Source organism: Lissotriton vulgaris, chromosome 3_1 (genome assembly GCF_964263255.1).
Source record: "Lissotriton vulgaris chromosome 3_1, aLisVul1.2, whole genome shotgun sequence".
NCBI classification, from domain to species: domain Eukaryota; kingdom Metazoa; phylum Chordata; class Amphibia; order Caudata; family Salamandridae; genus Lissotriton; species Lissotriton vulgaris.
This window is the reverse complement of record NC_141689.1, coordinates 1,848,272,265-1,848,297,579: the sequence shown is the minus strand read 5'-3', so window position 1 is coordinate 1,848,297,579 and position 25,315 is coordinate 1,848,272,265.

Here is a 25,315-nt window from a genome sequence, read left to right as displayed (position 1 = left end):
TTTAGGTGTCTGGTTTTCTTACCAGCTCTGGTTGCGGTGGGGGGGTCAAACAAAAATGGGCTGCAGGTGTTGTTTTGAGTTCCGAAGCAGGTCAGTGATCACCAGGTCTCAGGTCAGGATTTCTGGGGAGATCTCCTTGTGGTGTTGGGCCACTCAAACTCGGGCCGTGGGCGCTGGGTGCATAGTGGTGCTGACACGCAGATTTGGCCAGAGTTTGTGGGTGAGAAAATGCGGTTCTCATGGGAGACAAAGTCTTGGTTTTGGAAGGCAGGGCATGTTCTTCAGGTTCTTTAGGGCTGTTGTCTGCACGACACCCCTTGATTTCGCTGGAGCAGGTTCAAGGTGGGGACAGGCCAGCAGGGTTGGAGGCAAGCCAGTGGGCATCCTCCTCTTCTTAGCTCAGCACGGCTTCTTCGGTCCTTCTTCTTCTCTTCTTCTGGTTGGTTCTTGTCTGTGGAGGCATTGTTCAGGGTTGTAAAGATCGGGACCAATGGGTCCCTTCCTTGAGGTGGGTATACCTCCTATTATGCCACCCTCCAGTGGGAGGGGCATATGCCTCTCTCTGATTGGCTGCCTCCCCCAATCTGCAGGATGGAGGGGACTGAGAGTTAGGCTTCAACTCACCTCCCCCACCTGAGGTTGGCAATGGTGGACACACAACCCTTCCTCACTTGGTTTTCCCGCCGAATCAGTGGGGCCCAGTTGCTAGAAGCAGCAAATGGCTGGGGTAGCTTACAAAGGGGGCAAACCTTTGAAGCTGCACCTTCGTGGACCATGCCCATCCTGGGGAGGAGGATTGGCACCTCGTCCCAGGATGTGCATTGTCCCAGCACACTCTCGACCCAGAGGTCCAGAAACATGTCTGGTGGTGGCAGTTGGTGAGCAGCCACTCAGCCAGGACAATAGAGTTATGTCGTTTTTCAGGGGACATCTCTAAGATAGTGAGTGCATTTCTCATTAAATCCCACACTGGCATCAGTGTGGGTTTAATGTGCTGAGAAGTTTGATACCAAACTTCCCAGTTTTCAGTAAAGCCATTATGGTGCTGTGGAGTTCGTAATGACAAACTCCTAGTACCATATGCTCTTAATGGCATTACTGCACATACAATGTCTAAGAATTGACTTAGACACTGTAGGGGTATAGGGCTCATGCACCTGTACCATCACCACTGGTATAGTGCACCCAGCTAGGGGGGAGGCTGACCTATACAAGGGCAGTGGGTTGTAGGCATGGCACATAGGGATGTGTGCCATGTCGATTCTTCACTTCGTTCTGCACCAAAACACGCAGCCTGAAATGGAAGTGTGTGTTTAAGGGTACATGGCCTCTAAGGGTGGCACAATAAGTGCTGCAGCCCTTAGAGATATTCCCTGGCCACAGTGCCCTTGGGACCTATGGTACCATTTACAAGGGGCAGACATGTGGCCAAAGAGTGGCAATTGAGTTTTGTTTTAATGCAGTTTTAGGAAAGAACATAGGCCCTGAGTACCTGTTTGGCAGGAACGTAGGGCATACTCAAAATCAAAGTACATCAGCAGTTTGGTAAAAAGTGGGGGCAACCATGCAAAAAGAGGTCACTTTCTTACACCTGTCTGCATTGAAAAGATTGACGCATTGGGCCCTCAGCTTTGACGTTTTGCTCAATCCAAGAATCTCTCGGCGGGCCCTGCATGAATATGTAGATGGCGTGCCTTCGATCATGGTCGGCCTGACCTTTAGATTTGGACTGGTCCCTCACAACCTCAAGTAACCTTTTGACTGCTAGTGATTTGTAAGCACAGTTTTTTAATTTAGGGGCAGATGTTTCAACCAATTTTTTAGTCGCAAACGATGCGAATCGCAAAAAACAGCATTTGCAACAAAAAATAGGAAAAAGGTATGTATGAAAGAAATCGCATCGCAATATAAGGAATTGCAAAAATTGCGATTTCTTACGTTGCGAGAACATCAATTCTGCTAATTAAATTGCGATTTCTAATTTTGCGATGTTTCAAATTTTGCGGAAATCGCAAACCAGAAATCGCTAATTAAGAAATCGCAATGACATGTATGAAAAAATTGCTAGTTGCGATTTCATGAAAATCGCAATTTTAGAAATCGCAATTACGACCAAGTGCATGCAGGTGGTAACCAGGTTGAAGGTATAAAAAGCAACCCACAATGCAACAGAAACTTCCAAAATGGCTGAAATACACCTGATAGCCAGGAGGTTGCGTATCCGTGCCCTTGCACAGAGGAGACAGAGACTGGAGCGAATATTCAGACTGCGCATCACGCTGTTCCAGCAGACTGAAGAGGACATCTATGATAAGTACAGGCTGCACCCACACTCCATCTTGGACCTCATAGATGAGCTGAAACCCTTTTTGGAGCACCCAACAGGCAGGACACAATCAATTCCTACCCATGTGCAGGTATTGTGCTCACTGCACCTTCTGGCCTCAGGGTCTTTTCAAGGAGTCATAGCAGAGGTTGGCGCGGTGTCACAGAGTGCTCTTTCACGCTTTTTTTCATGACTTTTTGGGTGCAATGCTGAACAGGCTACGACATCACATTTACTTTCCAAGCACGCAACAGGCATTACAAGAAACAAAACTTGATTTTTATCAAATTACACGTTTCCCCCATGTGATTGGCTGCATTGATGGGACCCATATTGCCATCACACCACCAGCAGATAGAGAATATGTCTTCAGGAATCGGAAAAGCTACCATTCCCTGAACATCAAGATTGTGTGCAATGCCAAATACATAATCAATGACATTGTGGCAAAATACCCAGGCAGCACACATGACTCTTTCATTTTCCGACATAGTGGGATACATGGACGTCTGAGTGCTGGACAGTTTGGAGAGGGATACCTGCTAAGTAAATACATATCATACATCCATCATTCCATACATTACTAATTTGTCAGTGGAACATAGACTTACTCTTACTTTCCATCCATTCAGGTGACAGTGCCTACGCAGTGCGAGACTTCATCTTAACGCCATTTTTAAATCCATCAAATGCAAGTGAAAGAAGATACAACAGGGCACACCGGTCAACGCGCAGCGTCATAGAACGCACATTTCGAAACAAAAGGGGATGATGGAACGCACATTTGGCTTTTTGAAAAGCGTTTCAGGTGCATACATAAAAGTGGAGGGGCATTGCATTACAGGCCTGAAACATGTTGTAAAATAGTAACAAGCTGCGCAATGGTACACAACATGGCAATGAGGAAAGGCACTGAAATTAAAGTGAGCGACTCAAACATATCAGATGATGATTGTTCACCTCCCCCTGGCAGGGCAGCAGCAGGAGTAGGAGCAGCGGCTGGACGCCAGAGATGGTCTGAGATCACACAAAATTACTTTTAGGTAAGAAATGAATGTAGTCTCACAAAATATCTGTGTCACAGGTGCTGTGTTTATTCACACTTTACACACCTTATTGATCTTAGAACCCATAACATGTTACAACACAGTCATGGCACTGTTCAGTAAAGTAATTCCAAAATAATAGTTTTGTTGCTTCACCATTTTAAACAGTAGTGTACTGAAGTACTTCACTTCCTACGGGGTGGCTAGGTGCAGGGCGTTGTTCAGATTGTGTGCTCTCCATTCCTTGGCGGACGTTTGGTGGTTGGCTGCCGCAGGTGGGCTAGTTTATCGGCGCAGCTGGTGATCCATCGGTGGAGTTCAAGTGCAGCGTCGTCGGTGTTGGTGGTGGCTAAAAGGGGGGTCGTGGAGGAGGGTGGAGTTGAGAAGGTCCTCGGTGATCCTACTCCTGTTTTGTCGAGGTGGGCGTGGGGCTTGTATGGGTGCAGTGCTGGAAGTGAAAGTGAAATTAATGCAGTGGTGGTCAGTCCAGGAGTGCTGGGAGGTGTGGGAGACAAGGATGTTTGACACTACAGTGAGGATGGGGTCCAGAGTGTGCCCTGCAATGTTTGGGTTTACCAGTTGATTGAGCCCCAGGTTGGAGAGATTCTCAAGCAGCGCGTTTGAGTCGGGGTCCTGGTGGTTGTCGAGGTGGAAGTTTAGGTCTGCGAGCAGAATGTAGTCCGTGGAGGCGATGACTTGGGATGTGGCGAGTTCTGTGATGTCAGTCGTGGCTTGGGCGTGAGGTCCTGGTGGTCTGTAGATGAGCGAGCCTCATAGCGTAGTCCTGGGGTTGGTGTTGATTTGAAAGTGGAGGTTTTCTAAGTTGGGAAGAGTGATGTTAGTGCTGGGCGTGGAGAGTTGGAGGGATGATTTGTGTGCGATGGCGAGGCCACCACCCTGGCGGTTGGGGTGATCTAACCTCCTTAGTTTGTAGCCATCTGGTATAGTCGTGGCGATGTCTGGACCAGAGCTTGCGTTGGTCCAGGTTGTAGGAGAGTAGGGTCTGCAATCCTATGATCACCCAGATTTTTTGCTTTTGTTTCACTGGTTTACGACTTTCTCTGGCTGTGGGCCTGCCAATCAGACCCACAGCCTAGCTGTTCTCTCACTAAATTCACATGTGTACCTTAGGTGCATTATCCAATTGGTACTGGGCCACCTTATCAGACCCTGTAACTCAGGGCATAGGTGTACCCAGGGCCTACCAGGGGCTGAAGCATGTATTATGCCACCCCTGGATGGCCATCTAAATCTGACACAACTGGCTGCACGACAGCTGGGGCAAGGTGGTGTAATCACCCCTTGCTGTAGATATAGTATACCTATATCTAACCCTCACAATGGACACACAGATTCCAGTCACTCCTATGGCAGGCCTTGACAATCCTGAAGGCAGAGTGCTTGGAATCGTGTGAGATGGTGCTCTGGCATGAGCTGAGCCCGTTTGCAGCTTGCGGAACCAAGTCCTAATAGCTGTTCCATGATAACGCATACCATATACTCTTAAGTGCATTATAATCCTCGCGGTTAAATGCTATCTTTGGTATTGCTTTATCAAAACATGTCGAGTAAGGTGTCATACGAATTGGAATACTAACCCCTCGCCAATTCTGGTGACGGGGTTAGCATTCCACCCTTCTAGAGGGACACGACATGTATGTAACTGTGAATCCCGGTTAAAGTTAACTGAAGCCTCAGCTCCACAAAATGGATGCTGCCACCACAGACACGAGTCTGACCTCCTGCTGCTGGGAGTCCTTCCAGCGAGGAGAGCTTGGACAGAGGGTTTCCTGTCAGGGGCGGTGCTAGCACCATCCCAGACAGGGTTTTGTGTATCCTGGGTAGGCAGGGCTTTACAGGAAGGTGACTGCAAGTGGCACCCCGGTGCTCACTACGCATCTGCCGGCTAGAACCAGTTCCAGGGGCACACCAGCCCCTGGCCTGGGGAAAGTCCGGCATGGGAGAGGGGTGTAACCACCCCCTTTCCTGGTCCCACCCCTAGGGCAGGACCTAGTCGCGTACCCACCCCTTTCTTTAGGATAAAGGCAGAAGCGGGGACCCTTCCAAATTAGATCATCTTTGAATCAAGAAACTACTTTCTACGAAAGGAACTCTCGACTTCTTCTCAAGATTCTCCCTTGTGGCTAAGGAGTAGTCACCCTGCATCCGCAGGCACCATCTAAGAACTCTGCGGTTTGCTGCACGTCCTTCCTCAGGAATCCGACCGACCAGCATGACGAGACCCGGCTTCCCTGGCACCTCTGACCTCTACCTACCTCTACAGCTAAGCTGAGAACCGTAGGTGTGACGAGACCTCGAGGGACCGGCCATCATCAGAACTGCACGACTTCGATCCAGCACGACCGCCGAGGGATCCTCTGCTGAGTGCTTTGGGGTCCGAGAAGCCCCGACCCTGAGCAGCTCCAGCACCGAAGTCCAGCCTCCCAGCATCTCCACGATCTGCGTGGGGCCCTTCTGCTTTTTGCTGCTCACCGCGTTGTTTGGCTACTAGCCCGCTGGCTTGTGGCCTTCTTAACGACGCCCGACGACATCACTGCTGCTGGTCTGGTTGCTCCAGACTGGCCCTTGCTCCCTTCCAAAAGAGGAGCACCCCGGACCCTCCTGGTCCACTCCAGACGCCATTTTAGGTCCACCGCGTGGGCTTGAATTTGCCACGACTTGTTGCCCCAATCCTGGGTCCAGCGACGTCGACAGCATCATCCATCGTGGGACAGCTCGCACCTCCATCCTGGTCGCCGACAACGCCTCCTGGTCCGTGAGACTGCAGAGCCCAGCGTCGCCCACTCACCTAGTCGAGGTGACTACCATCCGGTGCCCTCCTGGTGCCACCTGACTACTGGCTAGTAGTCACAAACTTGGTCCCCTCTGCTTTCAGGTGTCATCCATCTTCGATCCAGGCTTGGATCACTCGAACAATCTTCACTGGTCGCCTGCCAGCAACTCCTTTTCTTCAGGCTCCTGGTTCGTCTACGAGGATTCCCGACGTCTTTTGAGACCTATGCAGCTGCAGCCCCTGGGCTAGGTAACTTTGGCATTTCAGTGCCCCAGCATAGCCTCACTATCCAAGGGTCAGGATCCACTGTTGTTTTCGACCTACCTTATCGGGTTCGCCCGAGAACACTAAGTTTGTCTTTACTAGCTCCCATAGACTTTGTCCCGCATCCCGCGTGAGAGTGCACACTCTGCACCCGAGTCCCCTAGGCCTCCTACTAGTAATCTGAAGGTTCAGTAACGTAGTCCGAGCGATTCCAAAGCCTATTAGTACAGTACTTACCTGCTAGTAATTTCGCATTCCACTTTCAGAGTATATGGTTTTTCGTGCCCCTCGGGCATTTGTGTAAATTGTGCAACTTAAAGTATTTTCGTAAGAGTTTTGTTGTGTGCTTAGTACCCTGTCCTCATAAAGAGTACAGGGCTGTTGTGATCTAAATAAATACACTGTTTATTTTCATAACACTTGTGTGGTGTCCTTTCACTTGGTGTTCAAGGGGTATATGTGATGGTATAACAGCTGGCTTAACACGCCCTCTAGAGTTTAGCCCGAAGACTGCTCGTATCCACGCTACTAGGATAGCTGGTCTATAAGGTTGACTTACAACCAATCACCATAAGGGTTGTTTGGACTGATACAAAGTGCTCACTAGAATAGTGAACATTATATATCAGGCCAACTTCTCACACAGGTCTCGGTAAAAAAGGCGACGTCAGGGGCGAGAGTGCCGAGTAGGTCCTGAATCTCAATGGCGTGCCGGTAAAGGGATCGCACGTTAAGAAGGATGCTCTTGATGGAGTTGGCAGGTATTGCAGCAGGTGGTGCTTTGGTAGCTGAGGCAGGGGGTCCATGGAGAAGGTGCACTGGCAGTGAGCGCAGGAGAAAGCTTCTTCATTGTTGTAGGGCGCTGCTCTTACGCAGTACTCGAGACGCTGGGTTTGAGTGCGCAGAGGCTGGCGACTGTTTAGAGGAGGGGGCCCATAGAGCCAGGGTACCTGGTGCTGGGCGCGGTCCAGGCGCGGACAGGAGCAGACGGGCTTGCCTTTGGCACGCTAGCAGCGCGAACCCGCAGCGGTCGCCGTTATGAAGGAGAGGGGGGCGGGATCGCGGAGGAGGCGGGTGGGAGTTTGGCCGGGTTCGGGGCTGAGGGGAGGATCACGGGGGGGCGGTAAGGAGCTACGGCGCTAAAACAAATAATGAGGCAGAGACCTGTTAAGTAAAACAGTCACACACACAAGAACACTAACAAGAGCTGGTGTCAGGAGGCCGAAATACCACTTCTCACGGAGCCTTTGGCAGAGTCGGGTGCGAGGCTCAAACTCTGCTGCTGGGGTTGAAAGGCGAGGATCTGCTGGTGGAGCTGCTGGGGAGAGTGCTTCCTGGACTGAGGTCTGGACAGCACCACTGAAGGACACTGCTGACCTACTACCTGTGCAGCCTCCTTTTAGCACAGCACAGGTGCTGCATGAGTAGAAGCCGTGTGTGTCAATAACAGAGTTGGGCATGCATGTCTCCTGGTTAAATATGGACAAACATTTCCCATTCCTTTCTACACCGAGAGGCAGGAGCTGGTGCAGATAAAACTGAATCCTCAGTTGTGGCAATGCAAATAGGCAGAACAGATGCAAATGATTGAGTCACACATCCACACTCTGAGTCGCCTAGCTGCTTTTATATTAGCCCTCAGTTATTAAATGTTTCAATGTCATACACCCACCGGCTCAGCAATGGACAACCCACACAGATGATGACATTGTCTCACGTGACCCACTTTACTTTCAGGGACAGCACCACACGCTCAACTTCACTATAGACCTCACCCAGACCTCACAGATCTAACCAGAAACGTGAAGGAGAAGAGGATTGTCTGGTGTTCCCATAAAGTAATTTGTATAATAGCCATTAGGCATTATCAATAGACATGGATTTTGGGGTTAGTTGTACACAGTAAAACTTTCACTATGTAAACTTTTATGCAAAGTGCTATTTTTAAGTAAAATATGGTATTGTGCGTGTAACTTCAGAAATAAGTAAAAATATTCCTGGTGCCAGTGGCATTGGTATCTCGGGGATGTCTTACGTGTCACACTGTTGTCTCATCGTCTTCATCACTTCTGCCTTGCACACCCTCCTCTTGCTGGGGCATTGGCACGTGCTGCCTCTCTGCTATACTGTTCAGCATTGAACAAATGAGTACAACGAGGATATGCACGTGATTCCAGGTCCTCGTGGACACTTTTTATGGCCCTAGCGGAAACTTATTGCACACTGGCACGTAACTTGAATTCAGGTTTGTGTGTCTCAATAGTTCATTTGCACTTGAAGCACTATGACGCTATAATATGCAGAATGCACTGGATTTACAATGCAAAAGCTCAGAAGGCGCCACAGTGTGCTTGAAAACATGAATTAAGGTGGTCATCTTACGCATCACGCTTAGTTATATTCCTTTAAAAAATAGTTGACTATGGATGAATTATGAGTTTTGCAGTGAGGGCGAGGACTTAGTCTTCATGTGCTGCAAGGTACCATGGCGCCTTGCAAGGCTTTTAAACCTCATTGGCCACTCGCAAGACTTTTAAACCTCATGTACCACTTGCTAGGCATTTAAACTTAATGTGCCACTTGCTAAGCTGTTAAAACATGTGCCACTTGCTACGCTTTTAAACCTCATGTGCCACTTACTAGGAATTAAAACGTCAATTGCAACTTGCTAGGATTTTATACCTCAGCTGCCACGTGCTAGGCATTTACACCTCAACTGCCACGTGCTAGGCTTTTAAACCTCATGTGCAACTTGCTAGGCTTTTCAATCTCACGTACCACATGGTAGGCATTTAAACCTCATGTGCCAATTGCTAGGCTTTTGAACCTCATTTTCCACCTGCTTTTGGGTAGAGAAGACGCGCAAATGTCTTGTGCTTCCAGTGAGCAGCGTTTTACCTATGGCGTGTACTCAGCATGCAATATTCTAAGGCCATGATTACTAGTGTGTTGTAGGTGTAGGGGCTAATGATCGCGCCCAATAAATTCTGACACTGTTGGGTTCGAATTTTACGGGGTGTGATCATTCGCATCTATTGTGAGTTTTTGGGAAATAACAGGTGGAATCCACATGTTACGGAACATACTGTATTGTTTTCCCCTGTTAAATTCCAGCAGGACAAAGGCTGAGATATTTAACTCAGCGGATGATTACATTTACACCAACTTAGAATTTCGACCTAAATGTTGTAACTAACACCTGTGATACACCCCACCACCAATAAACTTTGCGATGTCATATTGGTCACATTCAGTAAATAGGGAGATACCATGGAGGTTTTCACAAGCAGTATATACTGAATCACACACACACACCCGCCATTAGTGTATGAGTCGGAGTGAGGGAACGTTTGTGGCGCTTTTCTCTATAGTATTTAACCTGCTCATAAACTGGCTGATATTTAATTGTCTGTACTTTGATGAAGTTGCATGTGAACACCATGTGTTCTTTGACTGAATGTATTTATGAAGGCTTGACAAAACTCGCTCGGCCTCCCACAGAGATACTGGTTTTCGACTTTAGGAAGATTAGATAACCCTCTATGGAATGCAGTCACCACCCTAAGTCCTGGGGCTGTCACTTACATCACTGGAAACCACACACGGTGATCACGCAATGTTCTATTTTGAAGATGGAAGTCTAGTAGTGGGTGTATATACTTCAAATTAGGGCTGTCACAAAGGATGGTCGCCAGCAGGCCCATGCCCGTCCATTCTAGCGGCTGTCAGTGATCGCATAGGCAAACTATCACATTCCGAGTACATTCCGCTGCTCCTCGTGAACTTCAAGGCATGAGCCACGTCTAGCAGAAAAGATTTCGTCAAAGGTAGATGGACACGAAGCAAGCAATAACAAGCATTTGCAATGCAATAGGTTTCGCATTTACGCAAGTTTAAGTTATTGGCATTGTAAATTACAATGCGTGTCAGTTCTGTTTAGAAAAAACTAAACATAAATAAAAGGCATTGGTATTTACAATGCCAATAGCTCAAACTTGCGTAAATGCGAGCGAGACCTGTTGTATTGCAAATACTTGTTTGCCTGATGCGGACTGCGCTGCAAATTAATTAAATAAAGCTGCGCGGCTGCTAAAGTGAAAGCAGACCGCACAGGAATAAGGAAATACCATTAAAGAAAATAGTGTTCACCCATTAAATAACAGAGACATTGGCCTAGATGTAACAAGCCTTTTGCGAATCGCAAAGGCCGAAATTCGCAGAATTTCGGCCTTTGGAAATCGCAAACGGTCTATTTGGATGTTTTGGCATGCATAAAAAATTTGCAATTTAAGGAATCGCAAAAATTAGCGATTCCTTATTTTGCCATAGCATTTATGGAATCGGAATTTTGCGATTCCTTAAATGCTATGTATGTAGCATTTTACAATTGCGAATTTTGGTTAAGAAATCGCAAATTACCACCAACTTGTAGTTGATGTTAATTTGCAAATTCTTTTAAAAATGCACAATTTGGCATTTTTGAAGGTGGCATGTGACGCACACACATGCCCATAGGGCATGTATGTGCGCCATATGCACACACATGTAGATTTCAGGGGTGCAGCAGGGTGTCTTTGAGACACCCCTGCACCCTTGAAATTATTCTCAATTTGCGATTTGCAAATTGCGAATCGCAAATTGAGAATATTTTCACAATCCTTCCTATAGGCTTCCTGGCCCATAGGAATGCATGGGAAATTATTCCTTATTTGCGAATTCGCAAAATGCGAATTCGCAAATAAGGAAGACTAAGAAATCGCTAAAATATAGCGATTTTCTACATACATTCCATTTTGCGATTTCTAAATAGTGATTCCTTAAAAATCGCTATTTAGAAATCGCAAATTGGAATCTTGATACATCTGCCCCATTGTAACGAGCCTAGTAAAAGGAGCACTCGTTATGGGCGTTAACAAATGCAGACAAGACGATACCCAGGCGGGTCTAACAAGCCTATGTTCGAATCAGAAGCCAGCATTTTCCAAGGACAATGGTACATGCACTGGCAAATATGAGCAGATAGTAGGCGGGGATTCCAGTGCATGCTCTAATACAGCATGCCTTGCTGAGCAAGCAGAGCATGAGCATGCGTGCTGCCGCTAAGTAGTCTCGACCTAAAAATTGGTGGGAAAAGGACGTGCAAAAAATGACGTGGAGCCTCAAGTTGTGCGGAAGCTAGCAGGCAAGGATAATGGTAGATCTCTTTTATGCTTTAGTCTTGTGGCTATCTCTCTTTGAAACTGCAGGTAAAATCAGGTGCATAACTGCAGGGGCTGTTTGGTATGTTACAATACCTTAATAGATGGTTATTCTGTTAAATAGTTCTATACAGGTGCTTTCAGTCCGGTATGGTGATGTGTCTGTCGGATTTCACCCGGAATGTTTGCATACACACAGACAAAAACGCACACACACTTTCCCTCTCTTTTTGAAACTCCTCAAAATGTTGATTATTTTACAAAGTATTGTGTTCTTTCTCTTAGTACTCCTACCAATCCACATTCCTCTCTCACTTTCTACTGCCCCTTGTGCACCTCTCATGCTCTCTGCTTGTTGACCCCCCAGCCCCTCCCTCCCATCTTATTGATCAATCTACGCTCCTGGATAAAACACACACAATAGCACCACTGTTGGAATGAGAAAGATCAGCAGGATTAGCGAGGGAATGCGAATGTTAAAGAGGATGTGCTGTGAAGAAAATCACCGTTATTGAGGCACCTGAGATGATAATAAGCACAGCTTAAATCAAGGCACGCATTCAAATCATAGCTGCCCTAAGAAGTGATTTGATTGGTTGCATGCTCTGCTGAGTTACTGTATGGGTGTTTTTATTGGCCTAGGCCAGCACCATCCATGAAGCATGGAGCGAGGAAGAGTAAGATGTAGAGAAGGGGGAGGAAGGAGGTGCTTACAGTGTAGTTGCAGATTCCACAAGAGTATTGCGATAGCAAATGTAAGGAATTTATTTTAAGAAAAATGTGTTTTATGTGCGTCACCTTTTTGTCAAATACAGTGGTTGTGCCAACGTTCTTGCTTTCCCTTCAACAAGGTGACGACGATGTCAGGGACAACACTGCCCAGGTGTTAAAGTAGAGCCAACAATATCCAGGAAGGACTGTCGTGAGATAGGTGATTGGTTTATGTTTGTTGGAGTCCTAATGTTGATTCTCAGGTATGGAATGGAAGGCCTTTGCAGGAAAACGCAACAGAAGATTGACAGGTTATCATGCGGTCTCCTAAAATGTGAGCAGGAAGAACCTGCAAGCTCTGTGCTGGACAGACGTTCGGGCGTCAGGAGAACGTGCACCCTGTCTGAAAGTGTCCTGAGACACCAGGCTTCTGCACATCTGCACTTCACTGCATAAAAGACTGGGGGCCAGATGTAGGAAGCGTAATTCCGGTCTGTAACGGCCGAAATTACCGAATTTCGGCCGTTACCGACCGGAATTAGGCTACTGAGATGTAGGTGCCCGAATTGCTAATTCGGTAATTTACCGATTCGGTATTTTAAGGAATCGGTAAATTACCGAATTAGCATTTTAGGGAGCACTCAAATGAGTGCCTTCCCCTTTTTGGGATTCGTTATTTACCACCAACTACAAGTTGGTGGCAAATAAAGAAAACACCCGACAAAGCAATTTTATGCAAATTGCCTCAGTGCCATGTTGCAGACATACATGCCCGGCATGTATGTCTGCAATATGTGCACCCATACACAATTGAGGGGTGCAACAGGGTGTCAAAGTGTCACCCTGCCACCCTTCAATGTTTCCCCCAATTACCAAATTGGTATTTACCGATTCCGTAATTGCCATTCATTCCTATGAGCCTCCAGGCCCATAGGAATGAATGGCAATTACCGAATCGGTAAATACCGATTCGGTAATTACCAAAAGTTACCGATTTGGTAATTACTGAAACTTACCAATTCAGTAATTTTTTCGGTAAAAATACCTACATCCCATTTGTCTGTTCTTAAATACCGAATCGGTATGATTCGGTATTTAAGAATCGGTAATCTGGGATTACCTACATCTGGCCCTGGATGCGTTAACTCCATATCTACCGTACTGTTCTTAATCTAAGCACTAGCAGTGCTTTTAGAGGCAGCATTATCTGGCACAGGCTAAATTATTGGAAAGTGTTTCCCCAGACCAGGGCTCCGTGCCGTGCCAAGTAAGCATTTTCTCTCCCTCACCAATCTAGAAAGATGTTCTGTTTTACAAAGCAGTTCAGAAATAGGCCAAGTAGGCACCAGCCTATGGGCCCCACTCCTTTTAGGTGTTACTCTCTAAGTTCAATCAATCATTCAATCTGGGGATTATAAGTGCACTACTCACCCGTGAGGGTCCCAAGGTGCTGAGGGGGAATGAGGGGGGGCGGGGGGTGCTGCTCTGTTCAGCTGAAGAGCCAGGTCTTGAGGGCCTTCCTGAAGGTGTTCATGGAGGGGGCGCGTCTAATGTCTGCTGGTAGCTCGTTCCAGGCCTTGGCCGCAATGTGAGAGAACAATCTTCCGCCTGCTCTGTCTCTGTGAATGAGTGGGGTTTGTTGTTGATATGTTCACAATATGAGGGCCAGTACCAGTGTACCAGTTTGCCATTGGGGCTAATTGTAGATGTATGTTTGTTTGTTGGATGAGCTGTATTTTTCGACTGCTGATTTGACGCAATTCTTTTTTCATTATGTTGCAGAGTGGTGAGGCCGGATGTAGGGGGGGGAGGGATTTCGACGGAAGATGATGAGGGAAAAGTAAATAAATAATTATTTTTCACTCATTATTATCTGTCGAAATCCCCCCCACGCGGCCCCACCTCCCCACCGCTCTTACCTGCACAGGCTGTGGCTGTATTACACTTGTTTCTGTGCTCCACCACCTGCTCTGTTTTGAATCTCCTCCCTCTCCCCTTTGGTCCCTGCCGCATGGTGCATTTTTAAATATTTTTATTTAGTTATTTATTTATTTAACAGGGGCGCTAACTGAAAAGTTTTGCTGGGTCACTTTTAATAATTATTGTGCTCACGTTTACATTTACTTTATTAGTCTAATATGGGCGTCTGCCAAATAAAAAATGTCTGCAATTTGTCACTACGCATTTAGGGCATGCATCAAGATGTATAACTGCACATTAGTCATAATGCAAGCACACGCATCATCAACCATCTTGTAATAGGTTTTCTCAAATGCAGGCCATTTGTCATGAGGCATGCGCTCATGTGCTGGCAAACCAGGTTTTGTCAAAACAAAAATATCGCCTTTTACCGCTATAGCCTATTGGTTTTGCCAATGCTTGTTCTAACTGAAATGTTAGCTGCAAGAAGTTTTCACTTTCTCTGCAGTGTTCTTGTGTTTTATGAGATGAAACAATATTACTTGTCACTTTTTACAGCGTGATGTATTCTTTTTCTGATAATTTCACACTTGTCAAATTGAGATAGATGATTATAATATTTCCTTGTTGTGAAATCCAAATAAAGTATAGAACACAATTATTTCAGAGGACCGTGTGGTTTCCAAGACAGGCACCATGCCCAGAAGGGGTGTGATGGGGGAGGGCGTGATGGATGCTACAGAAGGAATAATGAGCAGGGAAGGGTGCAAGGCTTTCAGCTAATGATCTTGTTATCACTTCATGAATGATTTATCAAAAGGTTAGACAGAAAGAGAGAGAAAGAAAGAGAAGAGTGTAAAGAGAGGTTAAAGAGAGAGACGAAGAAAGAAGAAGAGAGACGTAAGAGTGAGAGACAGTGAGGAGGGAGATAGTAAAGGCAAGTATTAACAAAAACAAAAGCATACATTTTGTAGGTTTGGAAATAATGGAAAGCTTGGCAAAGGTAAGGGCTGCATAATGACCGGAAAATATTATAAAATGAAAGGTGCATCTTCCTTCCAAAGTCATGGTGTATGAAAGGGTTTCTACTAATTTGCAGAAAGGGAAAACCTTTTGTTCAAATAACCAATCGGTTCTTTAGTTTGTCTACCAAGGAGGTCAAAGTATCCAGTAAAATGATACTGGAAAAGTAGAAGGGTCTGTCATGGATGCAAGGGGTATTCAGAAGTGGCCTTAAGAGTGTTGGCAGGTGTTTATTCTTCAACAAATACCTAATGGGAGACAGGCCCTTTGTCTACAGCCTTCTTCGTCTTCTAACTCAACATTTATCTGGTAAACTGAAAGCAGTTATGGATAAGCTTTTCCAGAGACTGCCTTTATCTACCATTGCCTCTATTGAAATTAGCGACATACCCGATTTTTATTTATTTGAAAGGTTTTATAAAGCACAAACATGACCTGTCAGGGTATCAGAGTGCTGTACACAAAGCATGCAATATGAACAAGAAAAATAGCAAATTAAAATGTAATGAGTCTGTTAAATAGTAACGTGAGAGAGAACACTCCATGAAATATGAGGTATAAAGCAGTACAAATGCATCACTGAACGTTCAAATAATGGTGTAGAACTGAAGTTGAAGTTAGTTCGGGTGGTTTCATGTCTATCTTTGCAAGTAGCTATTCAGGAGCAAACCTTTGACTTCTTTTTTAATTTGGCTATAGAGGTTTAAGCTCTGATTTCGGAAGGAAGAACATTCTAAATTCTTGTAGCCAGACCAGAGAAGGTTCATTTACAGGTTCTCTTCTTATTGACTTTTTGTGGCTTCAGCAGTAGATGCTCAGAGCTTCTTAGGGATCGATTCAAGCGGGATAATTCAAGTTTGTTTGCCAGGTAAACTAGAGTGCTATAGTTAAGTGCTTTGTGTGTCAAGCAGGCAATCTTGAAACGAATCCTTGCTTAATTAAGTATGGTGTGAAATGTTCACATTTTCTTGATCCAGTGTTGAGTCTTGCACCAGAGTTCAAAGTAGCCCATAAATGGGCCAGTCTAGCTTTGGGAAGTCTAGCTAGGGTCACAATTCCGTTATGTAAGTGAGAGATAACTAAGGATCGGACTGCACTCTTTATGTCATCAGGAGGAAGAAAGGGTTTGATTTTCCTTAACGTGTTGAGTTGGTGATTAGTTCCTCTGGTTGTTGCGCTGATATGGTCTTACATATTTAGGTGTTTGTCTAGAGTTCTGCCTCATGATCTAGATGAAGTCCACAATATGTGGAGTGCAATTAAGGGCCGTTAATTGTTTGAGCCAGTCATTAATGGGTGTAGAGTGATTGTGAGTGGTGTAATGAGGTATTGAGGGGCAGATTAACAAGCCCCTTGTGCCTCATTTACGCTGCTGTTGCGTCACTTTTGTGATGCAGCAGCGGCGCAAATCCTGCTCCCTGGTGCGGGGGTACTTACAACGTGACGCATCTGGGAGATGCATCACGTTGTAAAGCCCTGCGCCACATGTAGGCGTTCCTGTGCAGGGGGGGTTCCGGCTTTCACTCCTAAAAAGTCTACAAGATTTCACTCAGTCACTTTTAGGCCCATGCTGCGTCAAAACCCTGAAGCAGGCGTAAGGATTGACGCAGCATTAACTAGATACGGCCCCCAGAGCATTGCTGGAGCTGCGTCACGCTTGCGACGCAACTCCAGCAATGCGTCACTTTTACGGCACAGATGCGTTGCGCATCTGTGCCGTTTTTGCACCATGGTGCGTTGCATTGTAAATGCGGCGCATCCATGATGGCGGAGTTGTTTCGCAAAATAACTGGCGCATCCCTGCTGATTTGCAGGGATGCGCCAGTTATTGTAAATATGCCCCTTGGTTTTCAGAGTATTTTGCATAAAGTGTATTGTGGGTTAACCAATGTTGCGTTTTTATGAGGGTAGAGTTCAGCATTTTGATGTCATCCGGGGTAGAGATTTTCAAGTACAATTGAGTATTGTCTGTGTCTTTGGTAATGTATGTTTGAATGCTTTAGAATTTCGCTGAGAGGTTGCATGAACAGGTTGAAGAGCGTTTGTGATAGTGCTGAACCTTGAGGCATTCCAATTGAGACTTGGTGCTGTTAGAGAGGGAATGGTGGATTTTGATTCTTTGAGTTCTATTATGTACAAATGAGGCAAACCAGTTTAGGACAGGGCCTGCTAACAGCATCCTTTTTTCCAGAAGAGCATTCAAGTGGTCATGTTTGGCCATGTCAAACACATAGGAAAGATCAAGAAGTATAAGTAGGCAACTTTCATTCTGGTCCAGTACTCTCAAGGCGTCATCAACGATGTGTATCAGAGCAGTTTCAGTACTATGTCTGAATCTGAAGCTTGATTAGTGTAGGTCGAGGAGTTGAAATTGTTCGATGTGATTACATAGTTGTGTGTGTACACACTACTCAAGTAGTTTGGCTAAAGTCGTGATGTTGGAAATAGGTCTGAAGTTGTTAGGATTATTTGAATCAGCATTTGGCTTCTTGGGATGGGGATAGCTTGACTAATCTTGAGGCAATCAGGAATCAATCCTTACAGGAGAGATTCATGGATGATTTTTGACCAGAGTGGGATAAAGGTGCTTTGAAGAGATTATAGGGCAGAAGATCATTGAAGTGGTTTGAGGGTTTTAAAGAAGTAATAGTATTGAATAGATCAACGTCGTCTGGGAGTCTAAAGGTATTCCTAATGCGTGTTTTGTTTTTTAGTAATACATAGAGCCAGAAAGAGAGGAACCTAACAGGGGTAGCGGAGAGGGAGTGGACTGGGACATAGTGTGTATTTGGTGTGATGTGTAGTAGTTCTAATGCAATCTTACTTGTCTTTTCCATGAAGTGTGTAGAAAAATCCTCACTACTAGAGGTTAAATCATTGAGCGCAGATCGTTGGGTATTTGAGTGGTTAGCTTGCTGTTTGATGATTTCAAACAATTTTTCTGCCCGTTTTTGGTGTGGTCAAGCTGTGTACTAAAGTGAGCAGTCTTGGCACTACGGATATGTTTATTGTAGGTACTTCTCATCATCTGCAGCTGCTTCAGATTTGTAACAGATGGAGAGTTTCTCTGAGATCTATCCGCTAGCCTTAGTTTATATCTTTCCTCATTAAGGGAGCAGTTGAACCAGGGTTTGGGTGTTTTGCTCGCAATTCTTTTAAGTTGGTTTGGGGCAATTGAGTTGAAAATATTAGTCATGGAATGGATGTAGTTTTCGATGAGGTCATCCAGATTTGTCAGGTTAGGGGTGGAAATAGTAGGTTACCACTGTTGCTTGGTTAAGTCATTCAAATTGATGTTCCTCAAGTCTCTTGACCATTGTTTGGCCTTTTGAGGTTGTCCTTGCCTGAGCGGCATGCTTTCCAAGATGCAGAATTAAATTAGGTAATGATCCAACCAGTCACAGGGTGATTTTGCATCCAATTGAATAACGTTATCTTTAGCAATGATTAAGTCTAGGGTGGATCCCTTGATGTGGATAGGTCCATTGCAGGTTTGGGTGAAGTTTTGAGTGGAAGGCCTTGAAAGTGCACAGTAAGGGATCATTTGTGTTGTTCCAGTGTACGTTGAAATCACCCAGGAGGATAAGATCAGAGTTTTGGTAAGAGTAGGAGGATATAGTCTCCGTTATCTGTTCTACAAAGTGAAGTATATTACCAGGGGGGTGATAGATCATGTGGAGTATACAGACTAAATTGTCGTTGTTCCAGATTTCGATGCCCAAGTGCTCAAATGTGGACATCGGATCAGTTTTTGTGTGTCTTAGGGTGAGATGTGATCAAACGATGTAAGCTATCCCCCCTCCGACTTTCAGAGGCCTTGCTAATCTAATGATGTCATACTCAGATAGAACTAAAATGTCTAAAATTGGTGAAGAGAAGTCATTAACCAGGTTTCCGTTAGGATTGGAGTTCCAGTTCTTTGGATTGAATGAGGTTGGCGATATCCGGAGCATGTCTTAAAGCTGACCTGCAATTAAGAAGCATCAATGTCATGTGGGATTTAGTTACTAGCACTTCAAGGTGAGGTAAATTGTCCATGTTTGTGGTTCTGTGATTGACGCTAGCCTCTCTAAACGGGTTGGAGGGAATAGTTTGGACAATGAATGGTGCGAGTGAAGAATTTTCGAGCATTTGTGAGATAGGAGAAGGGAGTGAATATCATCCCCCGGCAAATGGTCAAGGATCCTATGGGGCTTGGAGAGGTGATTAAGAAGAGGCCATGCTTTCCAGTGTAGATTTACCAGGCTTTCCACAGACACAGGTGATCAATGGCCATAGTGAGATCGAAAGGTCATGGAGGCCCTGAAGAGGTTCCAGCGCTTCTCCATCTTCATGGAGTGGTGTAATAGGTCCTGAAGCTTCTCTTTTATTAGTTGAAGCTCATTCTTGAGGTCTGCCAACTTATCCTCAATAGTGGAGGTATAAGTTGTGGGTGTCCGTACTGTGGGTAGATAGAAATTGTTACATGTCTGAGGAGGTAGCTGTGTTCAGCTGAATGGATTCCTCTAGTAAAGGAAGGTAAATAGATGGGTAGGTGCTGGTAGGTTGGGGGCTAGTGTTTGATGTCCTGGGGGTGACACGTTATCTCATAAAATCCTGTTGCAGGGTCTACAAGAGATTGGCCTAGGAGTCACTGCTCTCAACAGGTTTGTGTCTTTTCTATCGGGCAGATCTTTTCAAGTAATCTCTACAGCCGACGGCTCCCAGAAGCAGCTTGTTTATCATGAGGTTACTCATGGCTTGGCTTTGAGCCCAACACTATTTAATATCTTTGTTTAACCCCTGTCAGAAGTTGCAAAAAGCAGGTGCCCTTCCATGGTCTCATACGCTGACAATACTCAGCTTGCTATTTCGCTATCCAACACCTCTGACCCACACATCACCAAGTTTCAAACTGATATGATGGCTATTGTGGAATGGTTGAATGCAAGTAAATCAGAGATTCTCTTCGTAGGAAGGGATACACATCTTTGGAGTGATCAGTGGTGGCCTACTGTGCTGGGAGTCTCTCCTACTTCTAAGGATACTGTAAAAAACCTGGGCGTGTGGTTAGACTGTGCACTTACCCTTCAGGCACAGAAAAAATCAGTGGTTGGCAGCTGCTTTGGACTCTTACACTGTCTGAAGCCGCTGCTCGGGTTCTTTGACACTCAAACACGCCAAACCATCATCCAGTCTACTGCCAATAAGGCAGGCATCAAATGATTACAGAGGGTGCAAAATCAACGCTGCCTGTACCCTCTTTGCTCTCCTGAAGTTTTGCCCTATTTCCAAATATATACGTAAGCTACACTGTCTCCCGGTGGAAAAAAGAATTAAATTGAAATCTCTGTGCATTGCTCACTAAATTTTCTATGCCCAGCCCCTTCCATTCTAGCCAATCTTCTCATCCCCTGTGTACTGGAACACGCCCTCCGCTCCTTGTACCTAAATCTGCTATGCACTCCCCGTGTCAGAAGAGCCCAGGTGGGTGGTTACCCGTTCCAAATTTTGGCTACATCTCTCTGGAATGCTCTACCTAGCACTACCAGGAACCTACAGGATCATGGGGTTTTTGGGAAGGCATTTAATACCTGGCTCTTCCCTTGATTCTTCTTCTGTTACCTCCTCACCCTTCGGTCATTACCTGTGGTTCTAGCACTGCGATGTCCCATCGCTGGGGCAGCCATGCACTCTACACATCTGATAACATAATATAACACATTGAAGATGGGAGGGATGAGGTGTCAGGTTGCTATCCTCTCTGGGTCTCTTTTGCAGTAGGTCCTTTGAAACCTGGGTTTTGGTGAGCATAATGCCTGGTGGGTTGCTCCCTGGGGCAAGGGTAAAGTAGGCAAAGTAACGAGAGATTACCTCATGATCTCCACTTTATTGATGCTAAACATTTTAGGGGTGTTAGTGCGAGGGCGAGATTGTAGATCTCTATCTTATCACTCTAGATCTAAACCCCGTTCTGGTCAACTGAACCGTTATTGCCTGTCTTTGAGGAAAGAAAGTGCATCCAATACCAGGTTAACTTTGCTAATGATGGACTCAACTCAGAAAAACCACAAACTACTTCTAGCTTTTAAAGGTTTATTATAAGGTTAAGGTTAACTGCAAGTACAGGCATCTCAGAATGAGATTCAAAAGATATACGGGCACCACTACATACATGTGCTCCCGAAAAGCTCTTAAGTGAGCAAAGAACACTACAAGCACAAGTTCTAAAATCAAAAGGACTGCAAGCATAGACACGTATTGTGATCTCTCCGTCATTTACAGCAGGAAGGAAAGGTTCAGGTTAGGCTGTCCCTACCCTGCTCTGGATGGTATCCCTACTTAACAGAATCCCAACCTACCAAAGGTGTCAGCTGTGAATGACTCCCTGAGGAGATCACCCACACTTAGTATCTAGATGAAAACCTATAATCGCCAGTCATGACCCCTCTCTGCCTACCCATCCGCTCTCTAAAGGGTCCTCAGGCATCTGCTCTAACTCCACCCCGGGGTGCTGACCCTAATACAAAACACAACATCATTTGAGACGCCCCTTGTGAGACGCCCCTCACGTGGTGTCTCTCCTGGCTTTTTCCATGATGTTCTTCTTTTGGGCCTCGTGCGTTAGCGTTGACCTTGCTTCTCAGACTCTTCTCCGGCCCGCCGATACCCCCTAAAACATTCCTGAACCCTCCTCCGTGTCTGCACCGATCTATGAACAAAACTCTATTCATCCAATTATTAATTGGATCCCCCTCACATTTGCAGACAGACATCCATGGCTGAATCTTCATTCTCATAGACTTCTAACAGAAGCTTGCAACATTTTTTCCCTGACACAGTTCGGCCTGTACCAGTACTTGCAAATCAAAAATCCTTTCATCATTTCAGGCCTACAACCCTTTCGCAAGTTAACTAGAATAACATGTTAGCTTCTTTCTCTTAGCATAATAAGAAAACACATCTATGGAATATAAATCTAATGAATAAACAAATCAATGTAACATTAGTGCAATCCATGTATATGAAAAGCAATCCTCGTTTCTGAACCCTTCTGGCCTAGCCATAAGGGCCGTTCCCTTCCATGCCTTACAGCATGATTTCTCCCATTAGCAGCTACATAACATGGATCCTGATTAAACACTTCTAATAAGAGTATACATTTTCACACATGTTGCATTAGTTCCACTTCTATATGAAATCTCTAAATTAACTACACATTTCAAGGTATATATGAATATATTTTTCAGCACTCACAGCATTTCTCTTTATGGATTGTGCTTACTACTAGCGATTATAGTGCACTCATACATTTTGTTCAGTTTGCGCTCTCTCAGTTCCCCCCTTTGATGACCTCTAGGGGTCATCACCAACAGTTTAAACTGAACTAATGGCTAATGCCCCTCGTTTCTGCGTTTCCAGAGCCCTCAGACTCCGGTACTGATTATCTTGCATTGCAGCCAATCCCTGTAACTGCTCTTTTCTGGATCTCTCCAATCTATTTGATCTATACCATTGGTATGACCTCACCAGTCCCCACAACAGGATCACACAGATCACTATTATGATGATAGGTTTCAGCACATACCACACAAAGCTCTTCCCTAGGTTGGCGAACCAACCTCCAACTTCGCCCATTCCATGACCCACCTTTTCCCAAACATTTACTTTGGTTAGGTCTTAGATCTCCTTATGAATATTAGTTATATTCATAATGACCTTCTCAAGAGGTTTTGAATTGTCTGGAATGTAAGTGCAACATTCCTGGACCTTCAAAGCCTTACAGACTCCGCCCTCTTTTGCTAGCAGGACGTCTAATGCAAGACGGTTTTGAAGCACCATGGCCCTTATCGACTGCATCTCTCCTTCCACCAGCATTAAGGATCTAGCAGTGCTGGCAGACAACCTGTCTACGACTGTTGCCAGTCGCCTAATTTTGACATCATTGAGGATCAGTCCTAAGATAGGAAATGCAGCTCCAAATACATCTCCAACTAATTCTGCATCTCCCACCTCTCTTCTCCCTCTCTTCGAGGCCTTGCCCTCGATGATCTCTAAGTCTTGAGCATGGTATATTTTGGGAAAGACAATTGCCAAGTAACATGATCCATACCAATTATCAGGTAGTCTCACGTAGGCATTTCTTCCACATACAAAATATACATTTGGAATCACTTGCATTCCTTTCAAGAAATCCTTTGTGTAATATTCTAAGTTGAAAGCATGTTCACAACTGACTTCCCCTACGAATACATTTTCGTAATACGTTTTGCTTCTATGAAGACATAACTTCCCTCTCTGTGTCTTATCCAAAGCTATTGGACCACTACTACCCTTTCTCTTGTGTGCCTTCTCTTCCTCGGTCCAATCTGTTTTCCATTGTCCTGATTTCTTCAAAATCTTTTGCCTTCTATATCGATCATCCACCTGCCCTGTAAACTTCTTTTCGACTTCTGACACCTTGCATGTCAGGTTATTTCTGCGGGCATGTGAAGTATCTAAGGTAACCCAAGGAATGAAGAACTTGGTCAATCTGTCTTCACTCTTCCAGTAGTCCCACTTATTCATCTGCTTATAATTTGGGACTTCTGGTAACACGGAATCATAGTTAGAGGAATAATACTCAAAACTATCTCTTCCGTAAAATATGCTAAGCAATAAGCTACATGTAATGCCATATGTCAACGGGAGGTGATGATATCTAATGCCTTCATCTACAGATGCCGGCAATTGCATGCAGACATAACAGTCTTTGACCTCCATGGCATCCACATATTCATACAAAAGTTTATCATAAGCATTTGACCTATAGTCACCTTGGGACTCATCCATGTGTAACCTGTGGGCTTCTGCTGCTAATAACGCTTTCTCCTGTATGTTTTCCCCTTTCTTACCAGCAACAGTGGGTCTTGGTGTCACCACAGACTTCTCATCTGATGCCCTTGCCTCGCTCTCATGTCCCTTAACATATGATACAGTAACTACTAAAGCTATTAAGAGTATCACTCCTACTATTAATGTGCCTATTATACATTTAGCTCTACGGGTTGGACTACCGGCCTCCATTTCTTCAGACAGTATGGTTCCCTCTCTCCGTTTTAATTTCGAAATTCTTTTCTCCTTCTTTGTCCCTTTACAGTCTCTCTTGATCTCTCAGTCTTTAGAACCATACAATGGAAAGCTGGCAATCCCCTTTGCAAAGTCCTTTAAAGTTTGAACACAGACAACCCTAGCCCTTCTCCGTCAGCTTATAGGAGGGTCCCTAAGATTCTCTGCTTCCTGGGCGCTAGGTAATCTTCTTTTTCTTGCTTATTTACAAAAGTCTTTAAGCATCTACAATGAGTTTCGAGCCTGCAGCTTGAATAGCATAGTTCAATATTTCCAGGCGAAGAGTGTGCTCTTCATGGCTTGTTATCTTTGTTCCAAAGTCAGGGAATTGCAATTCAGTGAAAAACATGTGCTTTAACTTGCTCAGGCGGGGAGGGTTGGGGAGAGTGAAAGTTAGTGACCCTTCTGCTTCGACTCCGGGCACTAACAGCTGTACTTCCACAGTGATGATGGGCTCAGAGCTGGACACCACCACCGCTCGTATCCTCCCTGTCTCCCGTTCCAAAGACATTTGTCGCCAGATATGTCCACTCAGGAGTGGCGTATCTTCTGCTGGGCACACGTACTCTTCTTGACCTTCGTAGATCTGGTGCTTCAGCGCCCTGCGCACCTTCCTCCGGGTCTGAGTCCTCCGATATGGGAGCAAGGGTTCTCTCTGGAGTTGACCTCAGGCTAGAACTCCTTCTTTGTGGCCAACTGGCTTCTCCACGTACCCTTCTGCTCCTTCTCCTTCTGGTCTGTTCACGCTCTCTTTCAGACTGGTCGGTGTCTGATTCGTACTCCCAGCTACTTCCTCCTTCAGTAGCGTCGTCTGTTTCGCTGTTGTACTGACCGTCCTCAGCTTGGTCAGACTCGTTCCCTGCTTCTTCTTGCACCTCTACAGCTTGGCTAGCCCCCTCTATGGCTTCTCGGTCCACAGCTGGACTTCCATCCGAGAGAGGAGCTG